At 39.7% G+C, this 16,078-nt stretch overlaps 1 protein-coding gene across 7 annotated transcripts in view; it reads left to right on the top strand.

Annotated features, from left to right (window-relative positions):
* LOC114945090 (Sox box protein 15) overlaps window positions 1-16,078 on the top strand; it is a 63,753-nt gene that overhangs the window by 10,530 nt on the left and 37,145 nt on the right. For 6 of the 7 annotated variants that reach the window (XR_014926107.1, XM_029321173.2, XM_085488686.1 and 3 more), the window contains one exon: window positions 5,765-5,881. The gene's annotated coding sequence lies outside the window, so the exon portion shown is untranslated. Of the gene's footprint in view, window positions 1-5,764; window positions 5,882-14,925; window positions 15,698-16,078 lie in introns of those variants that run through there. The other variant, XM_029321177.2, reaches the window with a different exon arrangement.

Genomic DNA, 16,078 nt, shown 5'->3' with positions numbered 1-16,078 from the left:
GTTTCAATTATCGCGTACATAATGCAGATTGTGTATAATTGATTTAAATTTTTGTTTTAATAACTTCCGACCTTCCTTTTCATTGTTGACAAAAATATTTCAAGAATTTCATGATTTAATTGATCAACATTTAATTGATTTATATATGCAAATTATGTATAATATAATTAAATACTACTAAAAAGGAAAAGATAATACTAAAAAATCAGGGAAAAAATTAATTTCTGGTCTTGGAAAATCTGAAAAAGTCAGGGAATTTTTTTCATTGAGTTTGCTGGATCCTCTCAGAGTTGAGGGGGCTGTAACGAAGGAAAAATATTTTTGGAACCATATATATGTTTGTAGGAACTTTTTTTTCTTATTTTGACCACTAGAATATCCCCTTAAAATCTCTGACATAGTTTTAGAAGCATTCTGTATAGTTTTTCGCTGCGAAATATCGCCGCGGCGGCAATTTTCCCGCGATTGACTCGGCGTTGCATGTATGTAACTCGATTGCGATTTGCGTATACGAATCCTGACGGCACGGCTGATTCGATCGCACATAAAATCTAGCTTTGCATGCTGATAAGAGGGTCCCCGGCGCACCTGTGTGCCGTACATCACACCACGCCGCACTGCGTGTACATGCAATAACGCACACGCGTAAAAAGACCTCGCCGCGCTATATTACACCTCTCTCCCTCCCCTTGTTTCCGACCCTCTCCTTCGTCACCTTCTCCCTCTCGCGCCTTCTTTTTTCCTCTTTCCTCTCTAAGCGTGTACGCGCGCACGCAGATCCCGCGTGTCGATGTGGGTACGGTTATTAGCCCAGAAAGCAAGGCCCCTGCTTCCGGTGTAGGCACTTCAGTTCGAGAGTTTCTTAACCCCTCCTTATACACGACTCGGCCTGGCCTGGCCTAAGACTCTGCCCCGGCTTGGCCTGCTGTCGGTTGCGGGTGGTAGGTAGCTAGAGTACCGTAGAGGTACGCGAGCAAAGCTATAGCTTATACAGGGTGTTCCGCGACGAACCTTCAGACTCCTCCCGGTGCCATGGAGTCGATTTTTTTTCTCGAGAAAGATGGAGAAATTATCTCGAGGTTACTGTAAAAGCGATCGAGTTGATCGAGAATAATAGATGTGAATTAATCTGTCTGAAAAAACTGGTAACTTGACTAACTCTTTCAATTAAATCTTATTTTGTTAATTGAACGTATAAAAATATATTTAACTTAAATACTAATATATATTTCATTAATAAAATAGTAATTTAGTTGAAAGGTTTAATGATAATGAAAGAGAAAATAAAGATATCAATTAAAATTTCTATTCGCTCGTGTATTGTATAAAACAACAAATGTATTCAAAAAAGGCCAACTTATCGAGCCATATTTAAGATGTATCTAATTAAAATTTATTCCATATTGATATATTGTTTATTGTCTGAGATATATATGGAATAAATTTTAATTGGATACATCTTAAATATTGCTCGATAAGTTGGCCTTTTTTGAATACATTTGTTGTTTTGTGATATATAGAGACGTGCAATCGAGTTTTCGGGGATATCTCAAGGTTCGTCACGAGAAAAAATCATAGATATTTCTCGAGTATACATTACAAACACCCTGTAGGTAGAGATATACAGAGATAAATATATATCCGGTATGCACACACCGGGGTGGATTATTTATCAAACGGCGATTTTTTCCCGCGACGCGGTGGACCCGCGACCTGTCTCACCAGGAGATCTCGTAGATTTCGAGAGACACCGAGAACGATGCGCACGATTTCGATGCACGCGATCTCGATTATCCCTACAGTAGCGATTCGCGATTGCATTAATTTATAGACTATATATAGAGAGACAGCTTTATATCGCTGGATAATTGATAAAAAATTTAGAGAAGAAATATTTTTATTTTAAAAATTAGTATGCTTTAACAAGACCAGCCGAACAGCTGTCATCTGTCATCACCTGTCAGATTTAAAACTTTTGAAATAAAAATTAGGATCAAATTCAATTGGATATATATATATATATATATATATATATATATATATATATATATAATATACTGAAATTAATTTTCTTTTTATTAATTTAAAAAAATAGTATGCCTTAACAAGATCGGCCGAACAGCTGACAGCTGTCATCTGTCATCATCTGTCAGATTTAAAACTTTCGAAATAAAAATTAATTTATTAAATTCGATTCGATATATATAATATACTGAAATTAATGATTGAGAAAAAGAGAGAGAAAGGGACGAACGTAATTTGTAGACAGAACGAATTTTGCGGTATTCCTCAGAGTCGCGAAGTCGTTCGTACAAAGTCTCGAGACGTTCGCGGTCTTTCGAAAGTGATGACCCCGCGAGCGGTAAAGGTGCGTGCAGCTGCTTCCTCCTCGGAAAGCATTTTATATACGTATGGAACAACACTAATGCGATGGAGATTAGCTTACCTGCTAGTTCCCATGAACTATTTTTGAGCTTAATCGTTGCGCTGATCTGCTGTTATACGCCGTACGGAGGCGCTGCGTTGTAACAGATAATTACTTGCGTGCTGGCGGGGGATAGACGTTCCTGGATCGCTGCTAATGAGCCTCTCTGGAATATTATCGATGCGCGCGTACGGTAGCGTGCTTATAACCGCTCTTCTTTTCCCGGGGACGAGGAATTTTTTTACAACGCGCTCTCGTCGGAAAATCCTTTGTTCCTCTAGGCTGCAACTAATAAATATACACGCATGTTACGTCCATTTCATGTTTCGCCTCCAGCTATACCTCTTCTCCGTGAAAAGAGAGAAATTTTTCTCTATTTTAAGGCTCCCGGATCCTCTTGCTGCAACACATGCTGAAAATTTTTAGATGCCATTTTTCAAATGAAAAGATATTTCGATGAGACACTATTTCAAATGACTTTGGCACACTCTTAAAATATGTCAAAAATTATCCTTTTCCCTTTATAATGAATTTATATTCATTAAAATTTATTATTATTATTAATTATATTCATTTAAAAATGGCATCTATAAGAATTGTTAGCATGTGTTTTTTCTTTTCTAACGTCACAATTCCAATTTGGTCGGCGAGGAGTCAGGAGCCTTAAATAATAGTAAAAACAATTGTACGTTTGAAAAAAATACAATTTCGTCGAAAGATCGCTCTCTCCCGTCAAACCGTTCGTCTTTCGCTGGCGCGTATCGCGTCTGGGTCACAGGTGAGAGATTAAAGAATCCGCACTCGACTTCTCTCTCTCCAGTTGAGAGCTCACGTGGAAATGGGATCGTATGCTTGCACGCAACCGTTGTAATGATCGTCATCGATTCAAGATGCGTCGATGTAACTCGCGAGTCGACCGATGGCGAGTTTATTTTATTCTTTCCCACGTGACACGAAGGATTTACGCGTTGACGGATGGAATTATTTTAATTATATATCTATATATTAGAATTCAAAAAAATAGACTCACATTAAATTTAAATATACAATGCGACACGAGTAATATATCTCTTGGCATGAAATTCGCGCGATTCGAATCGCGGTCTCGCTAAAATCGCATATACATATAGCAAAAACTATTGCAACGTCGGAAGTGGCAATGCCCGGCAAGAGAGCGTACGGTTCTCAAAGGGTTAATTGGGCATAGTAACTCTTCAGGTGACCAAGCTCCATGGGAGTGTGACGAAAAGAACCCGGTTTCGTGCGCGGAATTAAGTATACAGTACCCACGTCTCTATTTATAACACCTTATAGACGAAACGCGTCTTCTCGCTCATCTTGTCGAAGGGAAATAGGGAATGTCCTTGCGGCATCGACGTTCGTTACACCCTGCTAAATATGTTGTTATCGCACGTCCGTTCCCATATCTTTCTCTCTCTCTACATATTACATATTATACATATTATATCGTCTCATTAACGCGATAACATTCCTGAGAAAATTAAAAGGAATCTTATTTAATATTTATATATTAAGGTAAGATATATAGATTATTTAGAAAGGGCACAGTTGAAAAATTTGCGTTAAATTTAACAGATATCTCTCACAAGTCCCAAACGGTCCACAGAAATTGTTGTGTTAATTTAACATAGATATGTTAAATGGAGACACAAATATTGTGTTAATATTTTAACACAAAATAAATGCAAAACTTCAAGTAATTTAAAATATTTGTGTAAAATTAATATAGTTTTAATGTAAAAATATGTTAATTTTAGATTTTATCATCCCTACTTATAAAATTAAAAATTAACATTTTTTCTGTAAATTTAAACAGATAAATCTTGTCATTAATAAAACAGAACACATTTATTGTGTAAAATTCAAAATAGATGCACATTGTGTTATGTCTACATCTTTTTTTTAGTTATTTTAATAATTTAACATTTAAGTTTAATTAACACAACAGCAATATGTTAAATTAACATATGAATGTGTTAAATATTTAACACAAAAATTTTAACGGGGACTTTTTTTAACAAGAAAACAAATTTTCCTACTGTGTACATATTTTTATTTAAAGATATATAAGGTACTTTTTGAAATCATATTAAATGCAGATTTCGATTCGTATATAATATATTGTGCGTGCGATCTCATATGTATATACGGTCGTTTAAAATCGATGACGTTATACTGGGAACTCGAACGTTCATTATGCTCTGTCTCCAATCACGTGTGACAAATTATTCGCGCGTCACTTCCTTTGGTGCACTGACGAGATTTCCACGGGGTATGACCTGAGAGACAGACAGTCTGACAGCCATGCCCAATTTTCTATAATACATGCATAATGTATGCACATTGCAAATCGAAAGAGTACCGAAAGAGTAACGAAATAAAATTAATTTTTTTTAATTAATTCAAATTATTTTGTCGAAGCGAAGAGATTTCGAGAATTTTAAATAAATAAAACAATTAAGAGTTTTTTTGTAGTATAAAAATTGATTTTTTAATTAAATTTTATCTTGCACTAAAAATGCAATACTGCCTTATAATTTATTTATTTAAAATAAATAAATATTTATCTGTTTTGAAAAGGATTTTCTTAATATATTAAATAAATATGTTTTATACTAAGTTAATATTATTAGTTTCAAATATAGTCCTCAGTTATCGGAAAATTAAAAGATTGCGAATAAATTACACGGTCTCTTGCAGACTTTTCGTACAAGAGAAGCGTTCTCACGATATCGACTGACAGAACGTGACGTAACAAATTTTAATGAGATACTTATTTAGATCGCATGCATATTTTATCAAATTTTCGATATTCCATCCAAAACTCCCGATTCATGACATGTTTCGAAACGTCATAAAACCATATCTCTGCCTAAATTTCATTAAACAAGAAAGAGGAAAAGCGCTGCGAATGAGCCTGAAAAGAATCTCTCAGCGAAAGATGGAGCAAATACGGATAAAAATCAGTCTCGATATTAAAAAATGGCGAACAACGTCGCGCGACGTTCTCTGACAGTAACATCGTGCGGTTCAGGTCAAGTCTCTCTTTTTCTCTCTCTCTCTCACTCGGAATAGGATATATTAAAAGAAAAAAAAGTATCATCCTTGCGTGTCGGAGCCGCGGCTGAGGTCGAGGAGCCACACGACGCCACAGCACACACGAGGCGGTCGTGCATAAGTCAGCACTCGCAGGATATTTCGTCATTTCCTGCTTCTCACGCGATACAATCTAAATTAACTATGTTCGCTTGGCTAGGCCTCCTCCCTCGCACGGAGAAGTCTCTCTCGCATCTCTCAAGAAAATTTCTTATTTCCTAGCGAGGAGGGCCGCGTCGCCGCCGTCGCTGACGTGCACGAGGTGTACACCAAGGGGGACGACGAGAAGGCTGAAGACCCGGGGAAGACTTTCGCAACGTTCCCGTTTTGCGCCGTCAGGTGAGTGAGTTGCCGCTAATTCTCGCATTTTCTCCGCGGCTCGGGAAATCGGCCCTTTTTTCATGTCCTCCCCAAACCGGAAGAGAGATTGCGCGTTCACCTGTTCGCGGAAAGAATTATTTCGATCTAAATTCTAGGCTGAACAAAAATTTATTAACTTGACTAAATTTTTCAATTATAAATTTTATATATATATATATATATATATATTTAATTATATAAAAATATTTAAAAATGAAAAATAATATATTATTGAACCTTACAAAACGTATATACATATTTGACTTAAATACTATTATAATATACGTTCAATTATAAGAAAATAATATTTAGTCAAACGATATATGAAAAAGAGAAGAAGCGAGGAACGAGTCTAGAAATGATCTCTATATGCGAAAGATGGAGAAAATACCGCTAAAAATCTCTCTCGATGTTGGAAAAAAGAAAAATTAGGGCGTTTCGCTGCAACGTAAACAGTCAGTCTCGTGAAAGAAAAGTCGAAGCTAGGCGATTTACGTTTCACACACCGGCCAACTCGACTGTGACTTTTGCGAATTCCCGGAGGATTCTAATTTGTACGCCTATCCTCGGGAGGAGAGGCCGTTTTACGGCTCGAACGAAGCAGCCGTGCGGAGGAAGTAGGGCGTAAAGTGCCTTGAACTTTGAACCGCACGTTTTTTTTTCTTTTTAAATGACGCGAATAGGGAACTCTCTGCGAATGGGAAACGCGATAATCTTCGTGTCAGCACCTTATAATTAGTATTAATATTCTTTTAGATCGTCATCAACATTAATCTTAAACATCAAAGTAAAAATGAAAAAAGATATCCTTGGGTCGCATCGGCAACATTTATCTTCAAAGTTAGAGAGAAAGAGAGAGAGAGCAAATATAGCATTTTTAGAATTATTTTTATTTATAATTTATTTTATTTTTTTTTATTTATAATTATTTTCTTATTGCTACTTTCGATGTCGTGATCAAAATTTTCCCACGCTATAATTGGTCATAAATTATTGTGTAGAGATTTCAGTCTTATTCTAATTTTATGTGTTTCGGAAATTAGGGGTACCGAATTTCTTAACCTTTCAAAAAAAAACTTATTATCCCAGAAATATTCATTAAAGTAAAATAAGTTCGTCGTTTAAAGGTTTTTAATTAATTCGAGATTACGATGAGAGGTCACGCGCGCGCGTCCGACACGTGGCTTAAAATTTGGACGAACGTCTGACCAGTGATGGAGCGCATCACTTGCCGCGGATGGTTCCTCGATATTCTCCTCTCTTCCTTTCCTCGCATAAATTCCGTAGGTATATGCGCGGGAAAGGCTCGCATTAAACGACACGCGCGATGATTACGATCGGACGGTATGCTTTTTCAGCAATTTTGTAATTACGTTCGAGCGATTAAGTCGCATTTTTTTCTCCTCGGAATCCTCGAGGTGGTAGCAACTTCAAAGAACGCGCGAAGGGAACGAGCGAAAGAAAGGAGATGATATCGGCCACATGGGTGTGTGAAGCGCGGAAATGTTGTGCGGGGAACACGCGTTCCTAATGCGAAAAAGAGAGGGAAAGACATAGATAGAGAGAGAGAGAGAAAGAGATACAACTGACCATGGTGCGAATACACGCGTTCGTAGAAAAAGGGGGATATACGGGTGTTTTGCATAGGACGAGCGTGACGATGAACCTTTTGTCTCTTGCTCTCGAGTAACGCGACAACTGATCAACGATTAGCACATCGATGATTGACTCTAATCACGGGAGTCTGCAGGATTTTTTCCAGGAGGGGGCATTATTTTATTTCTTTAATTCAATTTTATTTTTTTTTCGTTATTTTTATTTTATTTATATTAAATATGCAAAGTGTTTATTCAAAAGGAGAGCAAATTCTTAATTTTATACTGATTTTTAAGGGGGGGAGTGCCCTCTTTTGCCCCCTGTTCCCTGCAGATACCCATGACTCTAATATAATTGACTTTTTTATTTTTTTCATATTAAATAGGTATGCAAAAAAAAATTCCGGTGTTTATTCAAAAGGAAAGCAAATTAATATTTTTACTGATTTCAAGGGGGGCAAATGCCCCTTCCCGCCCCCTACTTTTTTATAAACGCCCATGACTCTAACATAATTGACTTTTTCATTTTTTTGATATTAAATATGCAAATAAATTGTAGTGTTTACTCAAAAGGAGAGCAAATCCTGAACATTTTGACTGATTCCAAGGGGGCAAATGTTGCCCCCCGCCCTCCTAGACTCCCATGACTGCAATATAATTTCTTTGTATTACACGTGCAGACAAAGTGGCACTTTGTGTGCGTGTTTTCTGTGCGGAAAGCGGCCGATTTCCCACGCCGTCATCTAGCGGCGACGCGGTGAGTGAATAAGCCGCATTCAAAGCCATTGCCTACGGCTGAGCCGCGTTCAAAGTCATTGCCCACGGCTTCAGCCGTGGGCAATGACTTTGAACACGGCTATTCCCGCACCGTGCCGCCGCAAGATGGCGGCGTGCGATCAGCCACCTCGCGCACAAAAAACGCGCACAAAGCCACTTTGCCTGCACTTGTAATACAAAATATCGTGTGTATCAAGTGCGGATTGACAATTGTTCACTCGTGTGGGGTGGTTCATCCCCCGCACTCGTGACCAATTGTCAACTTTCCGCACTTGATACACAATATACCATTCTTTTTCCCGCAAATCTTCGCCAACGTTATCCAATCGACAGGTACACCTATCTTTCTCCCATCGTTTTCCCACATCTCGCGAGTCTCGAAGTTAGCGCGAAACGGGGCCGACCAACGTCGCGTGACGTGTCACACGATATATGCACGCGTGCACACGCGCGTATCTATATATGTATACACGCGCGATCGGGTCTCCCCGCGGTGGTGTTTCTAACAAATTAACGGGCGATATCTCTCGTCGTTTCACCCTTCTTCCTTTGCCTTCTGGCTCCACCTCCGGCCCGGCTCGTGAGAGGAACATCCAGCGAGAGAACGCGCTCGCGTCGGGAGAGAGAGAGATCATTTTTGCCACGTATTTGCAAACTGAATAATAAATAGCACGGATGTATGTACGCGAAAGAGCGACGCGTTCCGCCTTCACGCAACTCGCGCTTCGCGCGGATTGGTCGCACCGGCTGCGAGGGACGGCACGATATTCATTCCGTCGTCTCTCCTCCGCTCCGTGGACCTACTTTGTACACGCACACGCGCGTACTCTCCCCGGGTTGCACGTGCAAGATCAATTCCCGTGGAGGGGAATGCACGTATGCACGCGCGTTCCGTTGTGTGCGCCCGTGCATCTTTCTCTTTCTCTCTCTCTCTCTCTCTCTTTCTTCATCTCTCGCGAAGCGAAGAGAAGCGGCGAGAACGGGTCCGTCTTCCCTTGCTTTGGTCCGCTTCTCTATGTGTCTCTCTTTCTCTCATTTTTCGATTTCCTCTTGAAAAATGAAGAATTTCTTCTCCCTTACTATCGTGGGCATCGCAACATTTTTTCCAGGAGGGGGCATAATTAAATTTTTTTGTTCTTTCTTAGTTTTTTTGTTATTTGAATTTTTTTATATTAAATATGCAAATAAATTGCAGGGTTTATTCCACGGGAGAAGAAATTCTTCATTTTTTGCTGATTCCAAAAAGGGGGCAAATGCACCCCTGCAGACGTCTATGACTCTAATATAATTGATTGTTTTATTTTTTTTTTTTTATATTAATTATGCAAATCAATTCCAGTGTTTATTCAAAGGGAGAGCAAATTTTTTTTTTTTTACTGATTTCAAGGGGCAAATGCTCACTCTCTTCTGCGGACGCTCATGCTTTTATAGATTGCATAGATGCATTTTTTGGTGAATCTTTGCCTCTCTTTTTTTTTTTACATAATTATGTATTACGTGACTTTATATAATTTATTTTTATTAGAACACATTACAGTTTTATTTTATAAGTAATTTTTGCATCCGACAAAAATTTCTCGTTTTCTTTTCCCACCACTTTTATGTCACTTTGATATTTAGCCCTATATAATAGTTTTATATCGAATACTTTATTTTTCTTCATACGTTGCATCTTGTTTTACTTAAAAAGTTCTTTTAAAAAATATCTCTTCTTTCCTTTACGTCCATTTCTTCCTTCGATTCTTGACGGACCAAAAGTATATAACTATATATACCTACCCGCATAACCACAAACGAATACACATTCATTCTCCAACAAATGCTTTGCTCAATGGGTTATTCTGTCCTCGTTGCATTTTCGGCTTCCTTAAATTTAAACCTGTCATTTAGCAAGAAACGAGAAAGATGCATGGCTGGCGAAAAATGCTTCGGGAAAATTTAGAGATTTTCAAAACCGAGATTATCAATAATAGATTATCAATAATCAATGATCGATCAGTAATAATACACAATAATAATAGAAACAATATATTTTGCGATAATATGAAAACATATGTTATTATTTATAGAAATTTTTCGAGAGATCCACAACTCGAGATAAAAATATATGAAATATCAGATTGAGAGAAGGAAGGAGATTAATTGCGAGAATATCAAATTTAAAGGATATTAAATTTGACTTGCGGCAGAATAAATTAAATAATTCTTTTATGGACACGCGTGCGAAGAAAACACTTGGCGTTGAAAAGGTAATATCACCATTGAGGGGATTAATAATAATAAGAAGCAAGAGACGGAATATCAATGATAATATACGTTCCCGTCACGGCTGTAAAGAGAAAAAGAGAGAGAGACTTCATTTCGTTTTAGGGATTGTTCGAATAGCATAAATATTTATGCGCGTACGCAAGCATTACGCGCTTGCCAGCGCATTAACGAGCACAATGCACCTATATCGTTTCATATACATACCAACTGCTCAGGTGAGTGACGACCGCCCGAGCGTGTGATGTTTTTCTCAGTTTACTTTACGGTTCTTTCCCGGGGGATGTCGCTCTCTTCCGTACGTCATCAACTTCTCCGTGTTGCGTTTCTATTTTTCTAGACATCTTTTTTAAGGAGTAATAAATATACGGTAAATCATAATACAACGCGACGACTCTCTTCTAGGGAAAAAATAACTTTTTTTAATTATACAAAATTTAAGTGTAATACAAAATATAGTATGTGTATTTATTCGAGAAAAATCTTCTTTCTCCGTCGTTCGTCGCAATTTGCGCAGGTTGCAAGATGCATTTCCTAATAGATCGAAATGGACCGATAATAGTCTGTTAAATTATACGCATGGAGAGATTAATAGCGAAGATTTTTTTTCGAATGTTTTCGTCCGCATTCGCGCCGCGCGGTTATACGCGAGACGGCTACGTCATCGAGATCGGTATCGATCGTATTATCGAAAGGGCAGCATGCCGGTATGCAAGTCGAGCAAGTTAGCACGACTTACAACTAACAGCCCCCCGTATTCTCTCTCTCTCTCTCTCTCTTTCTCGCGCGCGACTTGGCTCATAATCTTTTAAATATTCAATTTTGTACGGTCGGTTTTACATTCACTATAGCGTATCGCATAGCCGCCACGCTAGATGAACTCGCATACGCGTGTACACACATTCAACTTATGCAAAAAAAATAATAATAATAATTACACATTTTCAGATCGATCATTTTTCTCGAAACGTCATTAATTAAATTATCAACTATAAAGAGTGATTCTCTAGAATATTTTTTTCTGAATTAACTAAGATATTAAAACTTAATTGAAATTAATTAATCGACGGCGATGCACTGTATCCTCGACGAAAAAATCACCGGATATTCGAGGAAAGTCCTCCCGGACGTGTAAAAGGAAACGCGCTCGAATAAGAGACTGACGAATATTTTTTTTCGCGTTAATTTGCGATGCATGATTTTGCGCGAGCTCGGAATAATTAACGCATTTTACACGGGATAAAGTTTGACGCGTAACGAAGCGTCCGACATTAACGAAGCGTTAAAGCGAGGCAGGTGTGTTATGCATTAATGTAGTAAGACCGGGAGGAATAATAAAAATCGCATAATCGCACCTCGCGGAGAGGTCGTATTAGTAATAATAATGGGATAAAGATGCGCGCGCGATTTTTATACCGGGAGGAGATAACCGCGCAGTTTATATTTAGACTCTCGCGCTTAGAGTGAATTTATAGTCATTGCTATCGAGGGGGAGGGGGATCCTTTATGCACACCGTCCCTTGGCGATATTGCGGTTGTGCCTACACTCCTCTCTGTACGCGCACTCCTCCTCTAGGTTCTCAAACCTTTTTTTTACGCTCGCGGCGGCGCACTTATCCCGTCGCGAGTTCCTCGTCGGGACTCTTCGTCGAGAACAGTCGATTATATTTATTATATATATAATATAATATATATATATCCTAATTTATCATTTTTTTTGTCTCTAAAAACGAGGCAAAATTGGTGCGAAAAAGGTGCATATATAGATATTTTTTTTCAAAATGTTTAAAGTCTTTTAAACGACGATTCCTTTGAGAATCACTGCTTTAGACGTTAAAGAGAGAGAGAGTACAGCGTGTATGCGTCTATATAATCTCTCTCGGCTTTTTTTTCACGCGCGTGTGATGACACCCACGTGGTCTCGCCGCGATTCGCATAGAGCCACCAGAGAGCCAATATTCTATATGGCCGCAACCTTTCTCCTTCTTGGTGTGCTAATCAATCTGCGTGCTTCCTACGCTCTTTTACGCGATTACGCAACACACATCGCGGCATTGTGAGGCGAGAGTGCGCGATGAAAAATTAAAAAAAAAAAAAAAAGAGAGAAAAAACGCGAAATCGAGAATCCCGCGCACGCCTCGCATTCCGAAGAACCGCGAAACAACTCGGGGATCTCTCGTCGCGTGCGAACTCGCGCGGTGTTCTTTAATATACAATGTCTCTCATTTTCCAATGACATTTGAGGGGATACTTTCAAGTATCCGAGAGAGGATCGGACTGTCGAAGTAGTTAGCTGCGCACTTTACACGCGCGCGAAATTATTGGCGCGTTCGACCGCCGGAGGCGCGATTCGAATCGCCCATTCCGCGCCAAGCGATTAAATTCACTCCAATCTAATTTCCATAACATATAATTAGTGTATTCGGATTGTGCGTCGAATAAAAAGCGATCGTTAAATATTTCCATTGTTTTACATATCTGTCAATTATCGTCAAATCGATATTTCGCAAGAGCGCACCTCTCTTTTTTCCCCAATATTCTTCGCGTTCGAAGGATTTATTGAAAAAAATCCTTGCATTTTTTCTCTTCTTTCGCTCTTTTTTCCGCGAGAAACGCGCGCTCCGGGGAAACTTTCGCGGCGATGGCGAACGTATATGGAAGGAATTCTTTAATAAGAAACTGGCCATAACAGGGCCATGTTTGATTGGTCCAGCGTTTTTCAATTCTTGCTGATACTTGAATCATGATATATTGAATAATTTTAGCAATATAATTAAAAAATAAATATCTTATAGTAAAAACATATTTTTTTAATTAAGAATTGCACATCAACAATAGTTTGAATGCTGAAGTAACTTCATGGAAGGTTATATTTATAGAAGATTTATATTTGTCATTTAAATGACAGCTACAAAGATATATATATATATATATATATATTGTATTGCTTTCTCTCTTTAGGATTTTAACGAAACATCATGGCGGACACTTGACCAGATTCTTATTTGAGAGTCTCTAGTATATAGAAAGCTATGTCCTCACTGGAGCAACAACGAGCAACTTTTTGTTGCTAAATGTTTCAAAACGATTCGACATGTATCAACTTGCGACAACATTTTGTCTATACTGAAGCAACATAATTACAAGAATTTTGGGTTTTATTTCTGTTTTTATTTTAATCGCAACTGTGTCACTGGAAATTGAAGGTCCACCCTGAAGGAACATTTATTCCTTTGCGACTTCTTGATGCGTGTTGCTAATTTTTCTTTCACCTTCACCGCTTTGAATGGAAACACACAACAACGGCAATTTTTGTCGCTGTCAACAGAAACTACTTTAAGAAACTTTCGGCAACAACTAGCAACTTTTTTAAGAAGCATGGAACATCGACAAAAGTTGTTCGTTGCTCCAGTAAAGACATAGCTTAAGGAACTTTAAGAAACTTTCGGGAACAACTAGCAACTTTTTTAAGAAACGTCGAATATCAACAAAAAGTTGTTCCAGCGAAGACATAGCTTAAGGAACTTTAAGAAACTTTCGGCAACAACTAGCAACTTTTTTAAGAAACATGGAACATTAACAAAGATTGTTCGTTGCTCCAGTAAAGACATAGCTTAAGGAACTTTAAGAAACTTTCGGGAACAACTAGCAACTTTTTTAAGAAACGTCGAATATCAACAAAAAGTTGTTCCAGCGAAGACATAGCTTAAGGAACTTTAAGAAACTTTCGGCAACAACTAGCAACTTTTAAGAAACATGGAGCGTCAACAAAGATTGTTCGTTGCTCCAGTAAAGACATAGCTTAAGGAACTTTAAGAAACTTTCGGGAACAACTAGCAACTTTTTTAAGAAACGTCGAATATCAACAAAAAGTTGTTCCAGCGAAGACATAGCTTAAGGAACTTTAAGAAACTTTCGGCAACAACTAGCAACTTTTTTAAGAAACATGGAACATTAACAAAGATTGTTCGTTGCTCCAGTAAAGACATAGCTTAAGGAGCTTTAAGAATAAACTTTCAGCAACAGCCGACAACTTTTTTAAGAAACATGAAATATCAACAAAAATTACTTGCTGCTCCAGCGAGGACACAGCTGAAGAGATGCATGCCGCCTATGCACGGGCGGATCCGCGAGGCTGCGCGCTGCCTCGAGGGGGGCACTCGCTTAGCTCGCGCGGGGCACCTTCTCCCGCCAGGTACACCCGTGTTCACCAACACATACACATATACGCAATACACACACACACACACACTCATGTTCGCGTACAGAGAGAGTGTGTGTTTCCTCCTCGTACGCTCGACCGGTCGCAACATCGCCGCCGCCGCCGTCGCGATGTGCTCGTGGTGGTTCGCCGCGCCGGGCCCGGCCCGAGTAAGCAAGTCACCTCCGCTCACCTCGGCCCGACTTCAGTTCGCCGCTCGGCTCGAACCGTCGTGCAACACGGAACGGAACGCGCAAGGCAAGCGGGCCGGCTCGGGCCCCGACGTGCCGTATTACAGTACACGCGTTGCTCCGATAAGGACGGTTTGGTCCGCTCCCGCTATTTTTACGAGCGAGACACTCGTGATGTGATACATATACATATATATGTAATACGGAATTTTCGCGCGCGGAATATATAGTTTTGCGGAAAATAAATCGAGAGAGAGAGAGAGAGAGAGAGAGAGAGAGAGAGAGAGAGAGAGAGAGAGACAGAAAGGATTGGGAAGCGGTGGGCAGAGATTCCGCGTTCTGCGCAGGCATAAACGGAAGAACGGAGGTATTATGTCACACTCCCACGCGAGCGACGGCCGTCGCTGCCGTCGCCGCTCCTGTTGCTGCTGCTGCGAGGCCCGACATCCTCGTCGTTTGACATTTCCGCGGGCGCGCAGCGCCTGACAGATCACGCGCGCCGCTACACTGTGTGCTCCTCGTTACGCTCCGGTGCATCTCGATACCGATCATCCTCCCGTAAGAGATTCCCGCGAGAAAAAGACATCTTCATCCCGTGTGTTTTTTCCAAGTGACACGCGATAAAAGAGAGTGGCTTCTTCTTAATCATCGTTAAAAAGACTCGCGTCAAAGATCGAATCGTCGGCTCCAGGGAGATCGGCATCGTGAGATCGGCGGACAACACATCGTTTAAAGGCCCTCTCGTGACAGGAAGAAGGCGAAAAAGGTAAAGATAGAACGAAAGTAGAGAGGAGGAAAAAAATCGGCGCGATTTCCACGATCGAAATTCGATCTGCACGCGCACAAGCGGTGTCGCGTATCGGTATGGCGCACGCGATACCGTCGTCGACGACGTATGGATGTGTCGACGACTCGTCTCGGCGCGGCGGATCGATCGCGACGCCGTGGTATGAAATCGGTAATGAGCTGTAAATCTCCGGCGTGTACGTCGAACCGCGTATATATGCGGGTGAGTCACACGTCACAGATACACGTGCGCGCACACGCACACATATATGTATACACACATACGTATGTATATATAACGCACATAATGTACGTGGACGTACACCTTCTCCTCGGTATTCTTTTCCCTTCGGTAGAGAAA

The sequence above is a fragment of the Nylanderia fulva genome, unplaced genomic scaffold, assembly GCF_048542155.1.
Source record: "Nylanderia fulva isolate GAGA-0341 unplaced genomic scaffold, ASM4854215v1 Scaffold7, whole genome shotgun sequence".
NCBI lineage: Eukaryota > Metazoa > Arthropoda > Insecta > Hymenoptera > Formicidae > Nylanderia > Nylanderia fulva.
Note: the sequence above shows the minus strand (reverse complement) of the source record. Positions and strands in the feature narration are given on the sequence as shown.